At 42.6% G+C, this 27,951-nt stretch overlaps 1 protein-coding gene across 2 annotated transcripts in view; it reads left to right on the top strand.

The window, feature by feature from the left end:
* Positions 1-27,951, top strand: part of PCDH9 (protocadherin 9) — a 762,177-nt gene that overhangs the window by 510,746 nt on the left and 223,480 nt on the right. The gene's annotated exons all lie outside the window — the stretch shown is intronic.

The following is a 27,951-nucleotide window of genomic DNA, read 5'->3' as shown; positions in this document are numbered from 1 at the left end:
TCCAGAAAGAAATTTTAGTCCTCAGCAAGGAATGGTCCCAATTGCTGTAGTCCTTTTCTGAAGATGCTGCATGTGAGTACTTCTGCGTTAGAGAAAAATTTCCAAATGTGTCATGTAAAATGAATTAGAACATGTAATATTAATCACAAATGATGGACTCTTTGCTAATATAGATTTTGCTAAAAGTCTAATCTGAACAGACAGATGATTTTGACTCAATTAAGGATTAGGGAATGGGAGACATCTAGGTTTTAGGTGTGCTATCTTCCTACACAGTGATATCCCAGGTGTCCTGATATGGTGATGTTGTTATCTGATGGTATAGCCCCTCTGAAATATAACCCAAAGGTCAAAGACCTGCCCCCTTCCCCCCCCTTTATTCTGTTAAATGCTACTTATACATTTAAGTGGCATTTAACAAAGTACAATGGTTTGTTCCTCAGTATATGGAACAATATTTTAATGCTATGAACTGAGAAGCTTTAAATGGGAAAAGCTATCCAACTTCCACCTTTTTTCCTTTTTGTTATTTTCTTGTGTGCTCATTTTTTTGTTTGTTATAGGCAAATTCTATTTCCCCCCTATCTAACAAGCAATCACTCTGCACATTTTCTGTGGCAGATGCTTCAAGGTTTATGTAGGTGTGAGTGTATGTTTAAGTTGGTATGGGAAAAAATTGTTTTTGTTTCAGAAACAAAGAACAGGGGCATTACTTTTATATAGATTTGTTTGTAGCTTTGCGAACATTCAATGCACAGTCGAACTACCGTAGCCTTGCTGCTTGCCTTTTAAATGCCAGTTCTGATACAATCTCACTTTCATGTATTGTGCTGCTGATGATTTGAGTGTTTTGCCCCATGGTGAGAACAATTTGGGCCGTTTGTTTCCAGGTTCGCATGAATCATTGGTTAAAAGCTGTGTAGCATCTAGTAGTTGATGCTTCCTGATATTGGTCTTTTGCTGCTGGTACCAAGTTTAGCATTTAGGTTTCAAAAGCCTACTGTGTTCTAGAATGAGTTAAATGTTCTCCAGGGTTAATGAACCGGTGTACCAGAGATACATTGTTATATTTTCCAAGTGTTGCCAGCCTGCAAAGAGACAAGAGAGTTATACAATTACCCTAGCCTAATGAAAAGGCATGCACAGTGAGAGAAAATTCATCCAGCTAATCTTAAAGCCAGCAATCATTCATGCTGGGTGAGAGTGCGAGAGAGATTTTCAGCATTAGCTTTATTATTCACACACCGCTATCCTGTTTATTAAGATACAGTCCATACTTACCTCAGTCTCTGGAATAATTACATATGACTGCACTCTTGTGATAACATCCTTGGTGGTAACTACTTGGCATCTGCTTTGACCATGCTTAATCCTTAATCCTTAATCCTAATGTTACTGATGTGCAGGGAATCCTGATGGGAGTATAATTTATGCAGTTCATGACATGAACTCTGCCACTCCACTAGTGCAGAACATCACAGGTGAGGTGGGTGGTCCAAACAGAGCCCCCAGGTGCATATGGTGTAGTGGTTAAGAGCGGTGGACTCGTAATCTGGGGAACCGGGTTCGCTTCCCAGCTCCTCCACATGCAGCTGCTGGGTGACCTTGGGCTAGTCACACTTCTCTGAAGTCTCTCAGCCTCACTCACCTCACAGAGTGTTTGTTGTAGGGGAGGAAGGGAAAATAGATGGTTAGCGGCTTTGAGGCTCCTTCGGGTAGTAATAAAGCGGGATATCAAATCCAAACTCTTCCTCTTCTCTTCTTTTGCTTAAAAGATCAAAGATCACAAAAACTAGGGCATCATACATACAGGCATGCTGGTGGCTGTACTTGAAAAGCTGTTGTTGTTTATATTTTTATTATTTAATTTGATTAATTTGTGTGGTAGGGGGACAATGATTTGCCACACACACACACACACACAGAGAGAGAGAGAGAGAGAGAGAGAGAGAGAGAGAGAGAGAGAGAGAGAGAGAGATTGACATGATCTCTTTCATTCCACTGAGTTTGCAACTAGGTGGGCTTGCTTTGAGACACCTCTGTGGTTGTGTGCTGGATGCTTCCATGCACTGCATCCCTTGACCTTCCCCCAACAGGTGAAAACTGTTGCAAGCTTAACCCTAGCTCTGCAGTGGGCAATGATCACAAAAACAGCAGCAATTATCCTTTCATAAGTTGCTTGCACTAAACCCTGGAGTTTTTCTTTCTTTTGTGTGCAGTTGTATATCCAAATATACAGTTTGGGGCAGAGGGGCAATTGATTTCATTTCAATTTAGGCCAGGCCCCATTTAGCCCCCTCTCGTCCATTCACCATCATAATCACAGCATAAACTATTTTCTAACGAGCTTGATTTTTTTTCCATTTACACTTTGAATTAATTGCGGTCAGTTATCAATCATTACCATGAAAATGACAGAGTTGCTATAAATGAAATCGTCTCCATTAATGAATGTGGCCTAATATCAGACATGGCAAAAGTTTCCCAATGTTTTTGTTGTGTACTTTTGTGCACTTCTTCACTGTATGAACAAGGCAAGAAGTGCCAGCAGCATGACACTATTCATTTCCCAGCTATTGTTTTCATAAGTCTTAAGATGTGTAGTTGAGAGCCAACCAAGCTGATGATAATCAGGCTGGATATTGTTTTTAGTAAAGTGGAGTTTCTTGTTACAGAGATTCCTGACCCTGGTCTTTGACGTCTGAAATTGCTTTTTAAGACCCCACCCAATTCCTGTGACTGTAATCTGTTTTAACCGTTCTCAATTCTGAATTTTAATTTGTTGCATTTCCCCCCTGGACATTCTTGTGAAGGCTGGGTAATAAATAATATTATTATTACTCCCCCCCCCCCCGGGAGAGAGAGAGAGAGAGAGAGAGAGAGAGAGAGAGAGAGAGAGAGATTGTGTCCAATTTCTAGGTGTACAGCTTATCATTCATGATCAGGAAGATTTCCTCCTCCTCCTCCTCCTCCTCCTCTTCCTCCTCCTCCTCCTCCTCCTCCTCCTCCTCCTCCTCCTCCTCCTCCTCCTCCTCCTCCTCCTCCTCCTCCCCTCCTCCTCCTCCTCCTCCTCCTCCTCCTCCTCCCCTCCTCCTCCTCCTCCCCTCCTCCTCCTCCTCCTCCTCCTCCTCCTCCTCCTCCTCCTCTTCTTCTTCTTCTTCTTCTTTCATTTCCTTTGTATCTCTGCATTCTTCTGCCTAGTCACTTAACTACTGTTTGGCCCTCGGTCTTTATTGGTCTCAACTTCCCTACAGATTTGCATGAAGAACTAAAGTTGTGCCAGACTTTTGCTGTGAATTAAATTTGGCCATTTAAGGGAGTTGCAGTGAATTAAATTTGGCCATTTGAGGGAGTTGTAGTGAAGCACAGATACCTCCCAAAAGGGTGGGTGCAGAACTTTCTTAGAAATGTTGTGGGACTGGGCAGCAGGAGTGTGTGGCACTGACAATAGGAACCTAGCAAGGTGTCGAAGGGGACTTCCAATTCAAGCATTTGAAGGAAGATTTGCACTTACACAGTGTTCTTTGAAAATGGGTTTCCAGCCTGGCCTCTCAGCTTATGTTTTACAACTGGGTGCTGCTTCTTTGTGTGAACGAATCTTTTGAGATGCTTTCTGATGTCCAGCGCTAGGTTACTTTCAGCATGTTGTAGGAAAGAAGAGCTTTGATTGCAGACTTATTTGTGGTACCTTGGTTTATAATCTGTTCCGGAGCTCTGTTTGTAAACCAAAACAGGTTGTAACCCAAGGTATGCTTTCGCCAATGGGGCCTCCAAATTTTGTTTGTTCGTAATCCCAAAAAATGGGTTGTAATCCAAAAAAGGGTTGCAAACCGGGACACCCACTTCCGGGTTTGACGTGTTTGTAATTCAAAACATATGCAAACCAAGACATATGGAAACCAAGGTACCACTGTATTAGGGACACCACACTTACTAAGAACCGTTATCACCACCAGAAGTATATGTGTAGAGTCATGAGTGCCCAAACTTTTTTCAAAGAGGGCTGGATTTGATGAAGTGAACATGCATGAGGGCCGACCAAGTTGTTGACCTTTTTTTAGTATTTTACCTGAGGAGATAGACTGCCACAGGGGCCGCATTAAACCAACCGGCAGGCCGGATTAGGCCCCCGAAATGGACTTTGGACATGCCTGGTGTAGGCCAATAGAGTTAAATCGGGTATAGGAAATGGGTAGACCCAGTCCTTGGTGCCTTTCATCTGGCTTGTGGCCTCTCCTGCTAGGCACCATCCCTTTCTCTGAGTAACTGCCTCCCCGGGAGCGGCGCATCCTATTTTGCTACGACCTGCCACCTCCCCCTTGGTGTCGTCCCCTCTTGGTGCTGCCATGCTGCCAGTGCCACACCTCTTTCCCTTTTGTTCTGCGGCTCTGCGTTCTGCGTTCTCACAAGCTCTCATGAGATCTCATGCAGTCTGTGAGATCTTGATAGATTTCACCAGAAACCAGTGCCACTTCTGGCACTGGATGCAGTGCGGCAGGCAGTGGAGGCAAGGCAGTCGCCACTTCTTGGGCTTCTGCCACTCAAGGTGGGTCCCTCACCTGACCTCATCGGTGGGCTGTGCCTGCTCCCTCCTCAGTAACTCCATTCACCTCTGGCACAGCAAACAACCTATCTCTCATTCTCTCTCTCTCTCTTCTCTGCAAAAGTGGTGGCTGCCATTAGGAGACTGACAGATTGGGAGGTAAGCAGGCATGCAGAGCAACTCAAAGGCCAACCTGTTATTAGGGATCTGAGTGGGGAGGAGTGTATAATTGGTGAGAGACCAGAAATGGAGCATGTGGCCCCTAACTGTTTAGCCCTACATGAATGTGGCCCTCAACATCAACAATTTCTCCACTCCTGACTTAAAAGAGCTATAATCTTACTGAAGTCAAGGTTCTTCTGTTTAGCTAAGTTATGATCAGTTTTTAGCAATATTATTCCTGATTGTATTTTCTGTTCAGATCTTAATGGGGAAAATGTTCACAGAAGTTTGACTAATGTTGTGCATTATGTTTCACTATCTCAAATTTGCATGTTCAAAATTGCATAAAATATTAACTGCCTTAGCAAATAGCATGACACCCCATGATTAATTGCTTACTGACAATATGACTTTATTGCATCTGTTCTGCAATTTGTAGCTTCACATTGTGTTTATGATCTAATGTGCAGAAGACAGAATTATTCTATTTTACTGCCAAAGATGTTCGAAATATATACAATTTATTTTGAAAAAGGGCATTCCATATATATTTGAATAATAAGAAAACTTTCCAGTGGAAATGTTTTCCTAGTTACAGTACATAGTTAAATTTTCAGGAAAACATTCTAAATTTTTGATATACTTATATTTCTAAATAACAGTAATAATAGAAATATGGTCAGAGTGATGTAATATATGAAATCATCTCAATTCTCCCTGCCCCCAAATTAAGTAGTTGTGTCAAATTAATTTGAAATTTAATAGCTGTGCATGACAGTGATATAGCCCCTATCCATCTTACTCACTGGGTGGAATTGTCCTTCCTCTGGGTGTTCCAGCTGAATATCAGTGGCTGTGGCAGATCGTGAAGCTGAGGCTCCAATACTTTGCCCTGGGCTAGAGCCAGACTTGCCATGCTTGTAGTAGGTTCATTGAAATTAAGGGGATTTAAGTTAGACATAACCAATATGTGTAGGCCTGAAAGTCATGGTCAACTCTCAGGTTGCATATTGGATACTGATTATGCCACTCCAGCCACTCCTCTCCAGTATTTTGAAATTACTAATGGTGGCAGACCCTATGCAAAATTGCATGCATATTGGGCATCAAATGGGCCTAGAAGCAGAATGGGTAGTGGCAGGCAATAGACATGCGTCTTTCCTAGACGGCCTGAGCCCTGTATACCTGAAGGAGCATCTCCACCCCCATCATTCAGCCTGGGCACTGAGATCCAGCACTGGGGGCCTTCTGGTAGCTCCCTCACTGTGAAAAGTGAAGTTACAGGGAAGCGGGCAGAGGGCCTTCTCGGTAGTGGTGCCCACCCTGTGGAACACCCTCCCATCAGTTGCCAAGAAAATGAAGGAATGTTTTTATATATGTTGGAAGCCACCCAGAGTGGCTGGGGCAACCCAGTCAGATGGGTGAGGGTACAAATAATAAAAAATAATATTTACCAGCCAGATGGGTGGGGTACAAATAAATTATTATCATTATCATTATCATTATTAACACATAGGTTTTGTTCACTGAAATGGCCATTTGAAACAATCCAGTGTTATGATTTTACATATCTGGTAATCAATTTAGTGAGGGGAAATCATGTAGAGATCATTATGTGAATAATGTTGATTAAATCAACATTAGGCTCTCAGTACAATATCAGAAGCCCATGTGAAGGATTTCAGCCTAACATTGGTATGTGTGTTGCTTTTTCTTAACTGTGATGTAAGGAAACTGTCTGACAATGGCGGTAAGCTGCAAAAACATCTTTTGGTTACACACAATTCAGCTAAGAGTGAAGCAGGCTGGTGTGTGGGGGAAACTTGCCTCCTAGTGTAGAGCTGTGGAAATGTGTCCATTCCTGAGCCTGCTTGATGAAATTACATTTTGATAGCTGCGAGCAGCAGATGTGATTCATTCTTCTTCAAAGAGACAAATAGGAATAGCATATATTTAAAGGAGTGTAGGAACTGCTTTAGGGAGAGAGCCTCCTATCCATGGCAGATGAATATGCACAATAATTCCATTGATGTAAGAGCCAGAAGGAGGGGTAGAATTATATTTATGTCCATCAGCGTTTGGATATGGAGCTAAGTAAAGGTTTATCTAACTTCTACGGAGAGTTAGTAAGCAACATAAATAATGGCTGCCATGTTGATGATCAGACTTGGAAGAGAAAACCCCAGTTGTCCTTAGGAGGTTCTCTCTGGACATCACATTTAAAATGTAGCCTTATTATTCCTTGGTATGGATTTCTAAAACTAAGGAATTTACTGTTGTTACAAATGGTCTTTAATAGTTGTGTAAAATAGCCACCTTCGGGCTACACTGCGCCCCCCCCCCACTACACTACAGATTATTTGAATAAATGTAGCTGCTAAATATCCCACATTTTAATAAACCTAATGCTGTAGTGGTTTAGTGAAATGATGTCAGGGGAGTTGAATCATAATACAATTTCCAGTAATAAGTAGGAATATCTTTGTGGCAGTGGTTTAATTATGATTAAAGTTCGAGAGTGTCTTCTATTACATTGGTCATATGACCTAGCCCCAAAGGGGGAAGTTAATCCTTCCGCGCAAAGAACTTTGGTTTATATTGTCACTGTCACTAAGCCCAGTGGGTAATGGTGCTTTAACCTTGCTTGCTATTCCCACAGCACGATCATTTATTGCATTTACTGCTCAGAAAACTCTTGAAGGAGCAAGGTCATAACGTTACAGAAAAACTTGGCAAACAGATGCACAGGCATTTTCTGCAAGGTCCACTGTGCAGTTTATGCAGCTCAGCTGTGGGGGCATCTATGAGTCCAGGAGGTCATCTGAACTTCCCAGCCCCACACTGATATTTAGGAAAGGTAGGAGGAGAACGGTCTTCCTCCAAAGGCATGTCGCAATGTTGACAAATTCAGTCCATGCTACTCTAGTAGCATCTGCAGAGGGGAACTGTATGGTTCAGCCAAACAATGCTGGTCCTTCCATGATAGCTTCCACTTGAAGCTGATGGACTTAGTGCATTGGTCAGTCTGTACAGTAGTTTGTATCTTGCCTAATCAGGATGCCAGCAACAACTAACAAATAAAATAAAAGGTAAAAGTAAAGGATGAACACGTTCAGTGTTGCACCCTCTCCTCTTTAGTCATCCCCACTGAATGTAAATGGCTGGGCCTAAAGGGATTTGGAGTTGAGCAGCATCTGGAGGCTGCAGGCTCCCCAACCCTGGTTGTTGTTGTTTAGTCATTTAGTCGTGTCCGACTCTTCGTGACCCCATGGCCCAGAGCACGCCAGGCACTCCTGTCTTCCACTGCCTCCCGCAGTTTGGTCAAACTCATGTTCGTAGCTTCGAGAACACTGTCCAACCATCTTGTCCTCTGTCGTCCCCTTCTCCTTGTGCCCTCAATCTTTCCCAACATCAGGGTCTTTTCCAGGGAGTCTTCTCTTCTCATGAGGTGGCCAAAGTATTGGAGCCTCAGCTTCATGATCTGTCCTTCCAGTGAGCACTCGGGGCTGATTTCCTTAAGAATGGATAGGTTTGATCTTCTTGCAGTCCATGGGACTCTCAAGAGTCTCCTCCAGCACCATAATTCAAAAGCATCAATTCTTCAGTGATCAGCCTTCTTTATGGTCCAGCTCTCACTTCCATACACCGCTGCTCAGAAAACCATAGCTTTAACTATAGGGACCTTTGTTGGCAAGGTGATGTCTCTGTTGTCTAGGTTTGTCATTGCTTTTCTCCCAAGAAGCAGGTGTCTTTTAATTTCGTGACTGCTGTCACCATCTGCAGTGATCATGAAGCCCAAGAAAGTGAAATCTCTCACTGCCTCCATTTCTTCCCCTTCTATTTGCCAGGAGGTGATGGGACCAGTGGCCATGATCTTGGTTTTTTTGATGTTGAGCTTCAGACCATATTTTGCGCTCTCCTCTTTCACCCTCATTAAAAGGTTCTTTAATTCTTCCTGCATATCTGAGGTTGTTGATATTTCTTCCGGCAATCTTAATTCCGATTTGGGATTCCTCCAGTCCAGCCTTTTGCATGATGAATTATAAGTTAAATACCGGTAAGCAGGGAGACAATATATAGCCTTGTCGTACTCCTTTCCCAATTTTGAACCAATCAGTTAAGTATATTATATAATGCTGTTTTAACTACTCATTCTGGAAATGGTTATTGCTGTTGGTTTTTTGTGCTACCGGTAATATAGAGGTTGTACGACTGTTGTTAGGAATGGTGTGTTTGAAGTGGGGGGTGGTGTTTTTGGATGTTTTTCTTTCACACTGGCGTAAGTTCTCCATCTTGGCTGAGCCAAGCCCATAGTAACCCCCCCAAAAAAAGGAACATTCCAGGGGAATGACAGGGGTGGGATGGGAGATAGAGACCCTTATGCCTATTCCAGACTCAATTCTGCTCAGTAATGTGACCTAGCAAAATGCCAGAAGTTACACTGGCAAAAAGTGTAGCATTTTAAAGGCTTGCTTTTCCTCTGCCAGGCTGAGGCCAGCTCAGCCAATAGTAGCCACTTCTGAATGGAATTTGGAATGCAGGGAAATTGCATCCAGTGTGCAATTTACCCCAGGGTAAATGACACTGGCTGGCTTTTTTGCAATTTTGATTTAAAGTTTATTTTACTCACATGGTCTATAGCTTTCATAGCAGTCTTGTAAGTGGTTTTTTTTTAATAGCCATCATCAAACAACTCCTCCTGTAAGCAGATATTTTTAATCATAAAGAAATCAGCAGCACGCCAGTATTTTTAAATAGTGTGACATATTCTTATATTTATGGCTATATATGTGATACTCCTAGAGGAAGCTTGTAGAACAAACTTGCAAATAAATTTCCCTGCTTATCTGAAGTAAAATAAATAAATGGTATCAATCAGTGTTTAAAGCTCTTGGCATTTTTTGTTTTAGGTCAGGGGGTTTAGTGGAGATTGGAAGAAAAAAAATGGAGACGAGTGCAGATAATGATGATAGTAGTAGTAGTAGTAGTAGTAGTAGTAGTAGTAGTATTTTTAATGCAACACTAATAATACCAATAAACATGTATTATCTTCTTCAGCTGGAGGTGTGGATAAAAGGAAGCTGGGAATTTCCTCACAAAAACAGTTTGTGAAATGGATGAAATAATTTGGATGAATCTGTGTTTTCAGAAGAGTATTTGGTCACCATACACCCAGATGTTCTCACTGTAAGGGAAGGGCCATAGCTGAGTCTCATAGTGTCTGTCTTTCATGAAGAAGGTCCTAGGTTCAGTCCCTGTGACATGGCAAGCCATAAATTAAGATGGCAAAACTCTGGTGTAATTCCAAAATAATTCCAAAATAGATTCCTCGCCACCCCTCCAGGCTTAGGCTGGCTCAGGCAGCAGTAACCTTGCTCCTGAACAGAGTTTGGCTCTGGTATACTTTGTGCTAGTTTAACTTTCACCAAGCTTGCTTTATGCCAGCTTCTTGGCTATAGGATTGCTCCCTAAACCAGTGGTCTTAATTTTGTGGATTATGACCCACAAGAGTGGGTCTAAAATTTGATTATACCATTAGCATCTGTGCATTTGTTATTTTTGAAATGACAACACTCGCCCAACTATAAGTAAAGTTAGTGGTGCCTAATTTTCACTGAAATTGGTTGTGACAAACCTGTCCCACTGATTTCAGTGAGATGTTAACACAATGATAAAAGGTAAAGGGACCCCTGACCATTAGGTCCAGTCGTGACTGACTCTGGGGTTGCGGCGCTCATCTCGCATTATTGGCCGAGGGAGCCGGCATACAGCTTCCAGGTCATGTGGCCAGCATGACTAAGCTGCTTCTGGCAAACCAGAGCAGCACACGGAAACGCCGTTTACCTTCCCGCTGTAGCACTACCTATTTATCTACTTGCACTTTGATGTGCTTTTGAACTGCTAGGTTGGCAGGAGCTGGGACCGAGCAACGGGAGCTCACCCCGTCATAGGGATTCGAACCACCGACCTTTCAATCAGCAAGCCCTAGGCTCTGTGGTTTAACCCACAGCGCCACATGTGTCCCGGCAAACACAATGATAATTTTATCTAAATGAAGGCCAGAGTGTGCAGGAGAAAAATAAATCCGAAACAGATACTTACAATATACAAAGGAAGACAGAGCTCTTTACCTCTTCCACAAAAACTAATCCAAGGTAAATTTCAAGCGAGTACGCGTTTTCTCACTGTTGCTTGACTAGGTGAACTTGCTTCAATCCCCACTGCTACACAATTCACTTTACACCGGTGTCTCATGCCATCGGTTGGATTGGGTAGTGCCAGCCCTACCAGTACACAGGATAAGGCAGCTTCGCCAAGACAGCAAAAGGCTCATAAAGGCAGCAAATTTTCAATATTTGGTTTCTTACTATTCTATTTTAGAACCACCGTTGACTGCAAAATGTCTCAGGTCATCCCCTGGGAGTGGTTAGTTTCTGTGCTCTGAGATTCCATGGTGATGGAATGTGTTTATTTTTATGGGGCTGTCAATCTGCATCAAACTTTGCAGCACTAACTGCCAGGTTCCTGCCCCAAGGAGCATACAGTCTATAATTGAACAAATATATATGTTTATTTCATTTGCTCATACTTAGGTTTAGTTAAAGTAGGGTGTGGGGGGTTGTGGTTTCTGAAGTAAGAATAACTTCTTATTGTTTTCTATCACGGTCTTGTGTTATAGCTCACTCCCCCCCCCCATACCGCTACACTTGGCAGTGAGACATCGCCATCACTGCTACAGTGACTTGGGCTAATTGACTAGTTTTGACATTTAAGCTTTAACTGAGTAATAGTTGTTTCTACCATGCTGTTGAGGTGTTAAATCTACTGCTAGTATATCTCTGATTGATTTTTATCTTGAACAAATCTTGAAGTTAGCAGCGCTATCTAGGTTAAAGCCTTGTTTGAGGAGGGAGAGTTGAACATAATATGCACAATGCAGTTCAGCAGAAGAAAATAAATTTACTGTGACAAAGCAATGGCCTTAGAAGATAAGACTTGCATTTTCAATAGAGAAGCCAATAAAATTCGAGTGTTGTTTTTTAAGCATATTGGTTTTGCAAACACTGAACAAAAGGAGGTTGGCTCGATCATTACTGACTGCAAAGCCCTTGAAAATCCGGCCACTTTCCAGTCCTTGGGAGCGTGAATGTGATCTGGCAAGTGCAGCTTAGTCATTAACTAATGGATTATAGCTGCAGCCTTTCAATAAAAATGTGTTGGTGGGTGGCTAGTAGAAGAGTCTCAGTGTAACCAGCAATTTTAAAGTCAGTTGAAGGTTAGGTTATGAAATTAAAAGTTTGGGTCTTAAATTTCACCCATCAGTATGTGCTATGTACTGCAGTCTGTATTTTTTTCCTATGACAACAAGAACAAATAAATAATTCAAAATCAGTGATTCAGCACTCCTCCGATAACATTCAGATTAAGATAAATCAGCACTTGATGGTTCAATTTTATTGAATGCATCTTTAGATTTTGACACTTAAAAGCGTCTCAGATTAAGAGATGGACTGAGCTTGTTATCTTGGTACCTTTTTAAAAAGTCTATATATAATCCTACTTCCTCAACAAGTTCTGATGTGAGGGAGCTATTGGAACAGAAGTTGAAGCGGTATTGTGTTATACTTGCTTAGAGAAACAAACTTCATTACATGGCATGCAAATTAGTAATCACAGGTGTCTGGCACAGATTTGCACTTTCACAGGAACTTTCCCAACACAGAAGCTGGGAATGATACTGAACCTTAGCTAAGTGTTAAGGACAAAGAACAATGTCACCTAATGGTTAAAGGCATTGCTTACATTAGGGGTCGGCAACATATTTTTTTTTTGCTCCAAAGGCTGCATTTTGTGGGTGGCAGTGGTTTGGGGTCTGCAAACTTGCAGGCATACCCAAAACACACCAAAACTGAAAAATCTACTGAAATAAACATTCAGACCCCACTTCACACAAACACACATACTTATCACACAGACCTGCCCCTCCTCTCTCACACACATACATTAGACAAAAACACTGTAGCCTCTCCCTCCCTGTCTTTACTGGGCTCTGGTGCCGGAGTGATGCTCCGCTGTGTTAAAGAGAGCCCCACAGCTTTCTGTATTTTTGCCGTCAGTGATGTCACTAGGACTCAGAGCCTCTAGTATCGCTATCCACGCACAACATGATTTTGAAAGTAAGCTCGAATAGTAGCCACTTGACAAGAGGCATACAATGAAGATGTTGACTTCTAGGGTGTAACATCTACATGCAGAAACCCAGCCCTGGTGGGTTGTGTTTGTAGGCTGCCTTAATGATATAAATGCCAGAAAGGTAGACTATATAGATTGGTTAAATAAATAAAATGAAGGGAAGATCATTTCCCTATATTTGCATTTGTAGATTAACCTCTTTAGTTGGAGAGGTATGTTAGATTGTGCATCTCAGTTTTGTGTTTGGGTGGAATTTGGTGGATAGAAGTTCTTTTGATGTCTGGGACACATTTTCCTATATGGAAAACCAAGTTAGCTAAGTAATGAAAGTCTTCAATAAATAATAAGGGGTACTGTAACTGCCAAAGTACCTTACCGTTATTATGTTTTATTTACTCTTTGGCTGAAGGGCAAGCAGCTGGCCCCACAATAACTAACATAAATAAATTAAAGCAGTTTATTAAGGCAAGTCACAACATAATACTTACAGGTCTGCAATTCTGGCTTATTTTTGGATGAGCTGGTTTTTTTTTTTGTTTTTTTTTAACCAGAATCCTCTTAATGGATATTTTCCACTGTCCAAGTCTCTGTTCTTTTTTAAAAAAACACCCTGTAGGTGGAGTAAAGATTCTCAAACTGGCATGCCCTATGCATTTTCTAACCTTGAAAACACATCCAAAAATTTGAGAGACTGGGCACATCAGCAGTACCAACTACAAAATTGTTCTTGTTCAGGGCTACATGGTCAGCCCTTATAGAAGCAGAACAGAAAGTAATTGTTTAAATAAAAACTTGTGTCTCTTGGGATTCTGCACATTTTTTATCCAAGCATGTACAGTACTTCTCAAAATTGTTTCAGACTTTTAACCCCAATCTGCAAACATTTCAGCATTTCTTTCATTAGCACTGCATTGTGTCCAGTTTTCACCAAATGTTCTTGTGTCACCCATTAGTACCTTTCACTCCACCATTTTGCATTCACTGGTCTGGTGTTTTTAGTACTTACGATACTGTGTAGAACTGGGCTCCTGTTTCGCCTTGATAGGTTAGACCAGGCATAAGCAACCTTGGCTATCGAGATGTTTTGGAACTACAATTCCCATGATCCCTAGGTAACAGGGCCAGTGGTCAGGGATCATGGAAGTTGTAGTTCCAAAACATCTGGAGAGCCAAGGTTGCCTATGCCTGGGTTAGACCAGCCTTTCTCAACCTTGGGTCCCCAGATGTTGTTGGATTACAACTCCCATCATCCCTGATTAGTGGTCTGACCAGTTGTAGTCCAGCAACATCTGGGGACCCAAGGTTGAGAAAGGCTGCGTTAGACTGAAGGGGTACAAGAGAAATTAAGAGAGCCGCCGAAATACTCTTGATACATGACATACATGTCTACAAGATCCAAGTTTGGTAAAATGGTTGCTCGTTGGATGTATGCAAAATTTAACAGAACGACTTACAGGTAGGTAGCCATGTTGGTCTGCCGTCGAAACAAAATAAAAATAAAATATAAAAATTCCTTCCAGTAGCACCTTAGAGACCAACTAAGTTTGTCATTGGTATGAGCTTTCGTGTGCATGCACACAAAATGTGCATGAGTTTATCTGAAGAAGTGTGCATGCACACGAAAGCTCATACCAATGACAAACTTAATTGGTTTCTAAGGTGCTGCTGGAAGGAATTTTTCTATTTTATTTTTATTTGTAGCAAAATTACTTGATATGAGATCATGACTGGCATAATGGAATGAAATTCGATATTAATGGGCAGCAGCAGATAGCATGGTAGGTTGCACATCTCACCTGATTTTCTGGCTGTTTTTCTGCAACCTGCCAGGATGGAAAGGGGGAGGGGCACAACGGTGAGGAGGTTGATGCAATGGAAGCACCCACACGGGCCAATTCAGCACTCCGACATACACATTTGCACCACACCAACCTTGCTGCCACACCCCTCCCCCCTCTGCCCCAGTACGCTGCAGTGTCTAAGCCAAGCGAAGGTCAGGTGAGCGTTGCAGGGACCCGACACTCCCCCCCTCCCCCGGTCAGCTTATGATGAGCAAGGCCCAAATCTACATTTCTAGTTCAAATAGAAGTTTGGCCTCTGCACTCTTTCTGAAGTAGAGAGGGAAATGGGTAATGCAATGCAAGATTTGAATATCAAAATGAAAGTTCATGTGTGCATTCAGGACGCTATTGTGTGTTTCGAGCACAATTTCTTCTGGGGCAACCCCACCCCAAAGGTATTTTTTAGGAGAAGCAGAAAAGGATGTAAAGCAGAATGCAACATACTACAGCAGCAGTGTGAGGCAGCACAGCCTCGGTACGTTTTCCACAGCAGGATTGGCAATGTCATCTATCGATCTTCCTCCACTGTCCCCTGAGACAGACGGATGCCAGCAACTTCTATAGGAGTGCTACTCGCCATTGCTTTTAAGCTTGGAGAGTTGGTATACAGGACATGCTGCATTCTTTCATTTTCTGGCAAGGATTTCCTGCAGAATTTCAAAATTCACTAAGGTGCCTGTTGTTTACATTAAACCCGTGTTAGCAGGTAACACAAATGTCCTTATAACACAATGAGGCTCACTGGCATGTGAAACGGCAGGCTCTGTGCTACATGGCACTTACATGCTTCCTCCATTTGCAACCCACTGTTCTTCCATCTATCTGTGGAAGATGTGGCTGTGGGTTACCCCATTTTATTCTCTTAATTACCTCGTGAGGCAGGCTAGGCTCAGATTTCACAATTTACCAAAACACTGCCAGCTGGCTACTGTTTATAACTGAGCTGCTGGAATGAAATTTGGTTCATGCATTCAAAGGAGCATTCTGCATTTCCAAAATGAACTCCTCCTCCACCACCCCTGCATTGTTTCCACAGGGTCCATGCAGAACGTAATTTGTTTGTTTATTGAGTTTATATTCCACCCTTTCTCCCAAAGGAGCTCAGTCTGCAGTGTAACATCTCACTGAAGTACAGCTCTCTGTTTGAAGTTTGAATGACTGGTTCATCCACACTGGACTACAAATAGAAACAGAATGCAAACTACATCTCTTAGATGAGAGATTGCTAACCCGTGGCCCTCCATATAGCTTCCATCAGGGGTGCCATCTCCTAGGAACTGAGCCCTTTTTGCCCCACCCAATACTTTTTTGGGATTGGGCGAGCCCCCACAATATTCAAAGGCAACAGAGGAGGCTTCAGTAGCTGCCTCTTCCTCCTGCCACAGAAGGGAAGGAGCACAAAAGCATCCCCTGGTTGGTGGCAGAGGTAGGAAGAGGAGGAGCCACCGGCCATTGAAGCCACTCGGCTCCTGTGCAGCCGCTTTGCTGCCACTGCATTCGGCTCCACCAACATCCTGATGTCATGCATGTGATATCACACACTGCACAATGCTGCCCCCCCTCCTTCAGAAGCTGGCACCATTATCCCTGACAATTGGCCATGCTGGCTGGAGCTGATGGAAGCTGGAGTACCAACAACAGCTAAAGAACCACAGGGTACCTACTGTGCCACAGATATTGAGAGTGAAAGCCAATGTATCCATCCAAGAAGCAATTATAAATGCACCTTCCAACTCAAGCTTGATCTTTACATCAAGAGCCAAGGAGCTAACAAAGCTTCTTTAACACTGCCCTTTACTAGTTTTTATTCTAGTACGTAGAGTTTTTGCCTCTCAGTGGAATGTGCAGAGCATTTAAATCTGGCATTTAACAGTACAATCCTATGCAGACCTACTCAGAGGTAAGCCCCATTGATTTGAATGGGTCTTACTGTGACCTAAGTGTGTTTTATTCATTATCAAGTTAAGGTTTAATAATAATAATTTGATGATTCATAGCACTTTATATGTACATTCAGTAATTCATACCACAGCTTGCTAGGTTATTACTGTTGTTATTACTTTCCTGGAGTTGGACCCTCTTCTGCAATTTCTCACCTTCTGTAGTCTCTCCACTGGCTGGCTGCTAACTCTAGAATGCTTCGTAAGCTTCTTGCCTTTACTCTTAAAGCTCTTCACCGTCAGTCTCCTTCCTATCTTTCAGCCTTGGGGTCATGCTGAAGGCCTGGTCTCTCTCCTTACTCATCTTAGGGTTTTTTGTTCTTTATTGCATCTTTGTCCTTCTTTTGCTGCTCCATACGCTTGGAATTGTCTTCTGGAACATTTGTGGACTGCCCCCTCTCTCCATATATTAATTTTTTTCTTGAAAACTTAGCTTTTTCTGAAGCCTTGGTTAGCTGGTTTTATTATGCCTGATGGAATGACATTTGAAGTGTATATGTTAAACTACAGTGGTACCTCAGGTTAAGAACTTAATTCGTTCTTAAGCTAAAACTGTTCTTAACCTGAGGTACCACTTTAGCTATTGGGGCCTCCCACTGCTGCCATGCTGCCGCCGTTCAATTTCTGTTCTCATCCTGAAGTAAAGTTGTACCTGAGGTACTATTTCTGGGTTAGCGGAGTCTGTAACCTAAAGCATCTGTAACCTGAGGTAGCACTGTATTAATTTTTATTGTATTTTCTATATCCATTGCTTTAGATTGGGTGCCCCTTGGTTTAAAATTTCTTATTTTTAATTGTGTACAGTACCATGTGCATAGATACCACCATATCAATAAATGTTAATCATGATAATATCCTAAATTATATTATTGCTCTCAATTGGAGCTTGAGGCTGGGGAAATGGCTTGCCTAAGGCTGCCAGGTAAAGTGAGTGCTTCAATAGGAGACTTCCTGTGCACATGCTTATTTGTTGACTGTGAAACATTGTCTCACAAGCAAGTACCGCACCTGACAGGAGACTTCGCTTTTGAAGGCATAAATTGAGGGTGGCTGTATGGAACAGCAAAAGAGGCATCCGATTTTCAAGTGTGAAACCTGTGGAAGGAATGAGTTAACCAGAGAAACTGCATCTCTGAGGGACTTGGCAGCTGTCTGGGCAATTCTTGCTTCTCCGGTGAAAAATTGTAGTGCAGCTTGAAAGTCAGAAAGTTATTTTATTTATGGCTCAAATATGTCCATGAATCTTTCTGCCAACTGTATGAGTTTGAAAGGAACAGTTGTCCTTAGAAGGCTTCAAAATCTCCATGTTACATGACGGGGAAGGCTGCAACACAACCTTGACTGGAAGAAAGGGGTGTTCTGGAAGTCCAAGTGCCACATTGCTGATGGCATCACCCTTCCATTAAGCTTTTATCCACCTGTTGCCTGTCAAAAGGTGCCTGCACATTAAATGTAGTTTTTTGTGCTTCACATAAGTTTTGGCTTTAGACTTGTCAGTTCTTTGATAACTCTACTGTACTAATTCTACCTTAATGTCAGAACATTTCGGTAGAGTAAAAGCATTTCAGTATTGCTTTGTCCATAAGCTGAGCTGTAACTCGATTGTGAAGTGTTTGTACATATGACTGGAGCTATGGAGCAATCTCAATTTCAGTGCAGCCCTAAAATACCTACCCATAGCTTCCAAGGGGAAAGACCTTTTGATGGAGAGCTGGTCAATATAAAGACCTGTACAGTCATACCTCGACATCCGAAGGCTTCGACTTCCGAAGTCGAAGCCTCTAGAAGTCCTCCTGGCGCACGCAGTCGGCGCAAGCGCAGAAGCAATGCTTCGACAACCGAAAACCTCTTCGTAAGTCGAGGTACCACTGTATTTAATTTCTAAGACTATCTATATATATAAAAATGTAGGCATTCTATATATATATATAAATGTAGGCATTGTGCACGCGGATGTAACAGCCTTTCTCCATAACTGCTGAACTGTAATGTTACAAATTTGGCCACAACGTTCCATGCCCATCAGTGAGGGATCTGGCATAATTTCCCCCCCCCCCCCAAAAGCAAACCTTTCATACCTAAAATAATGATTAAACACAAAAAGTGGCGCCCAAATTAGACGTCACCAGCAGAAGCTCTGAAGACTCCAGCAGCATCCAATAGAAAGGCAGATTGTCCACTGCTGCCTGCAAAGCCGCACCACCAGATGACATAACCAAATTCCACAGCAACCAACTGAAAACAGGCCCAACATTGCCAAGTGGAGGTAGGGGCCTGCCTGGGGGGCCGAATAGGGGGCAGGGATAGGTAATGGGTCAGAACAGGGTGGGGGGAGACACAGGGATGAATCCTGCCCTCTCCACAGTATCTCGCCTTGGCTTTGCAGACTAAGCTGAGTGGATTTAGGGTCCTGCCTGGGTGGGGGATGGGGGGGACGAATAGGCCGCAGCATAGAATCAACTTTTACAAGGCCGTGCCTTTGGGTAGAATAAAATGTTATTTCACATGGCACACATGGGTAGGAGAGTCAGGGTTGGGACAGGGCAAAATTTTACAGAACACGCGCATTGAGGAAATGATTGTGTGCAAAATGAAAGGGTCACAGGGATAACCCGGGGGGGGGGGTTGGACGGAGGAGAGGGAAATCACAGGGGTAAGTGGGGGGGTAGGGGGAGGAGAGGGGGAAAATCACAGGGATAAGCCGGGGTAGGGGGAAGAGGGGGCATAATAGGTCATGGACCAGGACAGAGTTGGGGGATTCACAGGGATACACCAGGGAGGTGAGGGGAGGAGTGGGGGAATCACAGGGATACATCATGGATCGGCGCAGGGTAGGGGAAATCACACAAATAACCCACAGCAACGCGTGGCAGGGCCAGCTAGTTGTAAATAAATCCCATCGTTCTACATTTTGCCTGCCAAAGTCTCGTTAGCACAGCCACTGATCCTACTCACCAGCTCCCCACATCTGGTCCTGGGTACTATCGCCATAACTCTCACACCGTTTGCTAGTCCTTGCTAGACAAAGGCCTGTCATCAAAAATCTCCTCATCCTTCCTCTCTGCTGCCCAAAGAAGGCAGTCACTACGAAGATGGAGTGTGGTGGAAGCGGAGGGATGAGCAGGAGTACTCCCCAGGTACCAGCAGCAACTCTAGAATCCATAGCTATTACAGCTAGCCAGAGGCTTCTGTACATGTGGGGTCTGGCTCACAGACTCCAGTGTGAACTTGTCTGTAATGGAATTCCAGGCATTTCAGTTCGCTTGATAAATTAGGAGAGATGTTAACCTTGGATCCAAAGGCTGCTGCTGGCTAAGGCATCTGCTCCCTCCATGTATCTACAGATACAGCGGACTGACCCTGCACACTTTGCAAGCAGTGCTGCAGCAATTTACAGAAAGCAAACAAAGATATATAAAGAAGCCTTTTAAAAACTAAGTTTGTCTAAGCTATCGGGAGCGGGTCAGGTTCTGCAGTAAAATACACTGCCAGTCTCTGGGCCACTGTCTGGAGCCTAAAATAGTCTCAAAGTATATGGAAGTTGCCCACCTCTGCTATAATTCTAGAAAATATTGTTCAATTACAAGTTTCAACTTCCCACCCCTTTGACAGGCACATGAAGTGAAAATATCCCTGGGCTCATTCACTCCTTTATAGCTTCTTGTACACTTTCCAAATTTTTATAGAGATATAGTCACAAGTAGAAATGTCTACTTTCCCCATATCCCCATACTGGATTATTTATTCACGAACCCCCTTTTATGTAATATATTTCCTAGGATTTTTTTTTTAAGTTCTTGTCAAACAATGTTTTTATAGGAGGGCAAAATGTCTGTTATATGGCCATAAAATGAAATAAAAATATTAGCATGTCGAAAGCTACATGAAGAGTGTGGCAGCATGTAATTTTCTGGCTTGCTGGGGTGACACTTGACAGTGGCATTGTTTTAAGTGCATAACTGTAGGAGAAGAAGACTTACTATCTGCTTATTTCAGACAAGGAGTGGATAAAGGATTAAATTAAATATCCCTCTTTGTTGATGGAAAGGCAGCGAAACTTGTAGATTTACCATGTACGGGTCTATAATAAATTACCATTCTAAGCAGTTTATCTGAATACACACACACACACACACACACACACACACACACACACACACACAGATTCATTTTGAATATTAAGTGCTGGTGTATAGCTAAACCTGCAAAGTGCATTTGAACAAAAATCAGTGTAAGGTTTCATTACATTGGAGTGCACATTTTTAACAAAAAACAACTGCTCTCAATGCAGCTATAATACATTTTTCAAGAGAGCATAATCTTTTCCTCTGAAATCCAGCATGGGAAACAGCTTCAGGAAAGAAATAAAATAAAGATGCATTACCACCCTGAAATGCAGCTGTGTGCATCTTCTAAGAAAAAGCTCTAAACAGCTGTTGCTGAATAGTTTAATGTTTCACTAGTCTTTGCTTGCATGCCATCATTTTCCATAAGTACCATAGGAAATGTTGCTTCTGTTGCCTTTTATACACAACCTCATTCTTTGCTAAATAGTGTGCGGATCTGTTGTCCCAGGAGTTTTATTATTTCATCCGCTGGATCTATTTTTCGCTTCGCTGAATAGTCAACTATTTAACATGCTTCCAGATAACCTTTGAAAATGGGTTTTCCTCCTGTTTACTATGCAACACATGTGTTCAGATACAAGATCTGGCAGTCCTGGTGATTTTTATTCATCCCTTTCCCTTTTACTCATCTAACTCCAGCTCGCATTCTAATGAGAAGAGGGAGGGGTTCAGAGCATGGTGGGAGGTCATGTGATGCTTCTACATCTTATGCAGTTTCCTTCAATGCTTTGTTGTGGTTGGTTGGTTGGTTGGTTTAAAGAAAATAACTGCAACTGCAAGCAGGGGAGGGGCAGCGGTGGTGAGGTGCTGAACTGTTTCCTTTCCTGCTACTCATTTCCTCAGATTTCCCCTTCCTCCTCAGCTGCTTTTTTCACCTATGGAAGGAGAGGAACATTATGTGTTTCCTATAGTTTTTCCCTAATGGAAGAAAAGGAGCGGGGTGGATGATTTTGAGTAAATAAGCAACATGGAGGGAAATGGTTAAGCAGCTTTCCATAGATTAGTGCTAGGGTGAAATAAGAGTCCGCCTTACCAGTACGGTACTATCATGGCCTCATCCACCATTGTGACACCACAGTTCCATTTTATTGTTTACTATAGAAGCTATCAAGTCCGTGAAACTATTGCTGCGTTCAGAAATACAGGTACTGAAATGCTTGCACCAGTGAAACAATTGGAAGCGCATGATGTTGAATTCTGCCATAACTTGGTTTTGAATGCTGAATATATCAGTTATTAGTGGATGTTTTGGAGATCAGGCAAATAATTGCATGAGCACTATGGGGATAATATTTGACAGCATAATAATCTAATGTCTGCAGAAGCCTTTTACAGTATATCCCTCTGCATTTCAACCTCCATTTCGACCCCATTTTAAGCATATATGTTTGTGTTACAATAACCCCCTTCATCATGCCTTCATCATGTGAAGGGTACAGTGGTGCCTCGACTTACGAATTTAATCCGTTCCGAAGGCACCTTCGTAGGTCGAAAAATTCGTAAGTCGAAAAGTGCCATTGGAAATGCGATTTCTCATATGAATGCATTGGAAATGGAAAATTTTCGTCAGTCGAAGCAACCCCATCTAAAAATTCGTAAGTCGAAAATACTGCCGCGGTCTCCATTCGGATGGCGAAAAAATCGTAAGCGTGCAGCCATTTGCCCCATTCATAAGTCGAAAAATTCGGTTGTCGAGTCATTCGTACGTCGAGGTACCACTGTACTTCATGTGGTTACTGCAACATGGGGCCATGTGGTGGTTCACCCATATCCTTCCTTGGCTCTGATGTTCGCAGTACCAAGTGGGCGTTCAGGGCAAGGGCAAGCAGTGCAACCCCACTCTTGACAATCAATACAAGAAAGGGGCTAATTTGTAACCTGCAATTGAAAGGAAAACACCCCAATGAAAGTTAGGTTGTGTGTGTTGTTGGGAGGGGAACCCTCCCCCCTGCAATCTTGGAGCTCCAGGTTTCATGCCTGTTTAGCCAACAGCATGACTCCTAAAAAAAAAAAAAAGCAAATCTAGCCTGAGAAATGGCCTTGCATTCATACCTTCTCAAGCCATCCAGGTTGGTGTCCATTGCTGCTTCCTGGGAGAATGAGTTCCATAGATTGACCATGTGCCACGTGAAGAAGTACTTTATTTTATCTGTCCTAAATCTTCCTAAACGGAAATGCAGCTGAGTGAGAGAGTGGTCTCCATAGCATGGAGATTTGTAGCCTTTTTCAGTCAAGCAAATGTTCGGGTTTTTATTGTCTATCATTTTATTACGAGGTTTTGCCAGCTGCCAAGTCTTCTCCATTAAAACCAAATCCTCCCTAAAGATAAATGGGGGAGTCAGCTAGATTGTGTTATTTGCCTCAGATAAGGAAAATGAAACCTTTTAACAAGTTACAAGCATAATATTATGGTACATGCCATGGATACGACATAATTTTTTGTGATTGTGGTGGAATGCTGATGTTAAAAGAGAACTGCAGATGAGGAAAAGAGATCATAGTGCAGAGTACATATTTGGCAAGATGTCAGTGCATAGGTTATTGAGGAGAAAATGGGTCACAGGTTTCCTTCAGCCCAGGTTTCAAATTTTGTCCTCTTGTGTTTTTTCCAGCATATATATATTCCTGAGGTTTGGCCCTTTGAGTGCAAAATAAAATAAAAAGTAATAACGTTGAAAAGCCGATGGGCAAAAATTGATTCATAAATGAGAAGGTGGCATTCATCTCAACGCTCTTATTGGAAACCTAAATCTCAGTAAATTTGTAGCCTAAGGATACAATGGGCTTAAAGGATTTCTGTCTCTGAAGAAAAATTAGAAGGCCTTTGAGGTACGGTAAATGGAAAAAGGTTGTTTGGGCAAACGTGGTGCTCCAGCACTCTTAAATGTTAAGCACCGTCAGGGGGTACCTCCGTCATTAAGGAGACTGGCATGTTAGAGATTGTTTCAAGCAGGAGAAGAGTTATGGATGACTTTGTGGAGGTGGCACAATGCCACAGGGAAATTATGTCAAGCATGAAAATGACTTTTTTTGTCACTGCTTATTTGACATGGAGTTGCTGGTGTGTGTGTGTGTGTGTGTGTGTGTGTGAGAGAGAGAGAGAGAGAGAGAGAGAGAGAGAGAGAGAGAAGAGGACATAAATAGTATTCCCGTCTGTAGTGCTTCAGTATCTTCTCCCTTTCTTTCAGCGTTTAAGTAATCCCTAGTTGTTGTTTTTTATCAACATATGAGGATAATAAATTTAGCTTTGCAGTCCAATGCACTCAACTTGGTTCCATCCATGCTGGATGCTTCCTATGTGCTAGCAATTGAGTGGCGAGCATGCTTTCTTCAAATCTGAGTCACTTCTTTTGTTGATTGTCTTGGCAGTGGTTTATAGGCTCTCTCTGTTATTTTTATATATAATTAAAAGGGCTCTCTGGGGTTCTGTTAAAAGCCTACAAGTTAAGCTACCTGGTGTCAATGTACAGTAATGTGTTGTTGTCTATGGAGGAGAAGGCAAAAGGCAAATATGTGAAATGTTGCTTCTCTAGTCTCTCCTTGCCACTTCCTTATTGTACCATCATATCCTTCTGGCTCCTGTTTCAAGGATCCCTGAGACAGAGAGTTGCAAAAAGCCATATGCATGCTCACAGCTGGAAGTACGTTTCTTTGCTGACCTGTTACATGGATAGTGGGCATTAAATACCCTGCTGTGTTGCAAATGTGCACCTGCCTTACCTTATTGCCTCTGGGAAAGAACAAGTGTGATTCACAATCTAATTTGAGTTGGATACTTCTCTGCTGTTACCAGTGGTGCATAGTTTCATAATACATTGTTTTGTGGAAGTATTCCTAAATTGGTGTGGGCCTTAATTCCTTTTGGGGGATTAGACCCTGTTTCCATCACAGTGATCAGATGCTGCTACAAATAGGCAGACATTGCACTGAGCAACACTTTCAGAGGCTTCTCACACTGATAGGTTTGCATCAATTTGTTAAGACTAAGAAGGTTTCACTTGTTCTTTCCTGCCTGCCATTACCAAACCATTAGCTGCAAATTCTAGAGGAGTTGCCATATTAGTCTATTGCAGCATAAGCAGCTAAGATTCCCATGGCACTATAAAGTCTAGCAAATGTATTGCCACAAGAAATGTCATATACTTTAAGATATGCTAGGACTCTTGCTTTTGCCATATGGTAGTTATATATAATATAGATTTTACTCAAGTGGGCATTTGTCTTAAGTCCATAAACATAATAGTAGGCAGCACCAAGTACAGAAACTGAGTTTACAGTACAGGGGTTAAGTCCCACCAAAGTCATGCACATTGAAGTCCCATTGAGTTCAATGTACTTAAGATCATTCTTAATATTTCCACTAATAATTTCCGCTAATGGGTCTTCCACTAGGTCTTTCCACTAAGATGCTCAGCTTTGGCAGGACAATTTAGTTTATGATAGCCCTTACTTAGCATTTTACATAGTAAAATGGATCAGGATATCATAGAATCATAGAGTTGGAAGAGACCACAAGGGCCATCCAGTCCAACCCCCTGCCAAGCAGGAAACACCATCAAAGCATTCCTGACAGATGGCTGTCAAGCCTCCGCTTAAAGACCTCCAAAGAAGGAGACTCCACCACACTCCTTGGCAGCAAATTCCACTGCTGAACAGCTCTTACTGTCAGGAAGTTCTTCCTAATGTTTAGGTGGAATCTTCTTTCTTGAAGCTTGAATCCATTGCTCCGTGTCCACTTCTCTGGAGCAGCAGAAAACAGCCTTTCACCCTCTTCTATATGACATCCTTTTATATATTTGACCATGGCTATCATATCACCCCTTAACCTTCTCTTCTCCAGGGCAAACATACCCAGCATTGTTTCCAGGCCTTTGACCATTTTGGTTGCCCTATTCTGGGCACGTTCCAGCTCGTCAGTATCCTTCTTGAACTGTGGTGCCCAGAACTGGATACAGTACTCCAGGTGAGGTCTGACCAGAGCAGAATACAGTGGTACTATTACTTTCCTTGATCTAGATGCTATACTCCTATTGATGCAGCCCAGAATTGCATTGGCTTTTTTAGCTGCTACATCACACTGTTGACTCATGTCAAGTTTGTGGTCTACCAAGACTCCTAGATCCTTTTCACATGTACTGCTCTCAAGCCAGGTGTCACCCATCCCGTACTTGTGGCTTTCATTATTTTTTTTGCCCAAGTGTAGTACTTTACATTTCTCCCTGTTAAAATTCATCTTGTTTGCTTTGGCCCAGTTGTCTAATCTGTTAAAGTCATTTTGAAGTGTGATCCTGTCCTCTGGGGTGTTAGCTACCCCTCCCAATTTGGTGTCATCTGCAAACTTGCTCAGGTTGCCCTCATCCTGAGCACCAATTGGCCTTGGTGTGTGGGAGCTGGTTTTCCACCAATGACTCTCATAAAGCTTGGACAAAGATGACACATTCACATGAGCTGGGGCTGATTGTGCAGGTATCTATCTGTTGACTGCCCATGTCACTGCTCCTTGCCACATTAAAATGAAAAACCTGACCCCAGCATTGCGAGAACTACACACAGAAAACTGGCTCTCGATAAGCTAGGGCCATACTGTAACTTACTCAAATAAAGGTGGTGTTCTTAGTCCTGAATGCTGTTTTGTCTTGCTTTGACACATGATTTCCCAGAATTAGGATTAATTTCTGCTGACTTTCTCTCTAATATCATTACATCTGATTTTGTTTCAGTGTTAGCTACTGTGGTTCTGTTAACATCAGCATGTTGTGTTATTTCTGATAGAATTACTCCCACTTGCATTGTTTCTATCCTCCCCTCTTTCATGAGGGGATGGGAAAGACTATCTTATGCTCCCTTGCAGTAGGTAATATAGAGAATGCTGCATTTGCAAAGATTGCGCTGGCTAGCCAACTGCTTCAGTCTAGGAGTAACAGAAAGAGTTATCCTGAATCTTGGGACCATCTGTACTGCCGGCTTAATGATAGTTTCTCAGGGATGCTTGGAACTTCTGTTAGATTTTCTAATGATAATTAAATGCAATTTAACACTGATAGGGGAAGTCCAAGTCTTTGATTTTAGGGGAACCTCTGCTGACAGTCCCAGCAATAAAGAATTAATGAGAATGCGCCAGGCAGAGCAGAGAACCAATGTGCCAGGGCATATATGGAGCCAAAACTCACCAGTATTAATGGATTTAGCAAAGCGTGAGAGAAAAATAATTTGTGCCTTTGGTGCACATTTTATTTTCAGCATTTATACATCACCCACTCAGCAAGGTTTCCTGGGCAGTTTACAAAACAATCTAAAATACAATCAAATCACATTACAGATTAAAAACACACTGAAAAGTAGTAACTAAGATGCCAGTGAAAATAAAAAGGTATTCTTCAATGAGTGCAATGTAAGTGTTCAGCAGGACTCCCTGGGGCACCACTACCAAAAAGGCCCTCTTTTGGAGAGGCCCTAGTGACCTCACATGATTTAGTGGGGCAAACAGTAGAAAGGACTGGGTCAGTATGCATAGTTTATCAGGGGTGGCCTGTCCCACTTTGCCACCTGAGGTGAAATGGGAATTTCTGCCTCCCCGCCCCCCCCCCCGCCCCACTTCCACTACCACCATGACCCGACTGTAGCCGAACTCGGCAGGAGCCATGGTGCTAATGCCACAGAGGTCAGAATCAGAATTCAAAATGACCTTAACAGATTGGAGAACTGGGCCCAAGCTAACAGATACATTTCAATAGGGACAGATGTAAGGTTCTACGTTTAGGCAGGAGGGGGGACGTCTGGTTTACTAGCAGTGCATGTGAAAATTGTCTAGGAGTCTTAGTGGACCACAAGCTTAGCATGAGTCAACAGTCTAATGTTAATGTAAAGCTAATGCTCTTCTAGGCTGCATCAACAGTAGTATAGTGTCCTGATTCTACAGTCATACCTCAGTTTAAGTACGCTTCGGTTTGAGTACTTTCAGTTTAAGTACTCTGCGGACCCGTCTGAAATGGATTAATCCACTTTCCATTACTTTCAATGGGAAAGTTCGCTTCAGGTTAAGTATAATTCAGGTTAAGTACGGACTTCAGGAACCAATTGTGTACAGTGGTGCCTTGACTTATCTAGGGATCATGGGAGTTGTAGGCCAAAACATCTGGAGGGCC

This window comes from Zootoca vivipara, chromosome 4, assembly GCF_965207765.1.
Source record: "Zootoca vivipara chromosome 4, rZooViv2.hap1.1, whole genome shotgun sequence".
Classification (NCBI taxonomy): domain Eukaryota; kingdom Metazoa; phylum Chordata; class Lepidosauria; order Squamata; family Lacertidae; genus Zootoca; species Zootoca vivipara.
Note: the sequence above shows the minus strand (reverse complement) of the source record. Positions and strands in the feature narration are given on the sequence as shown.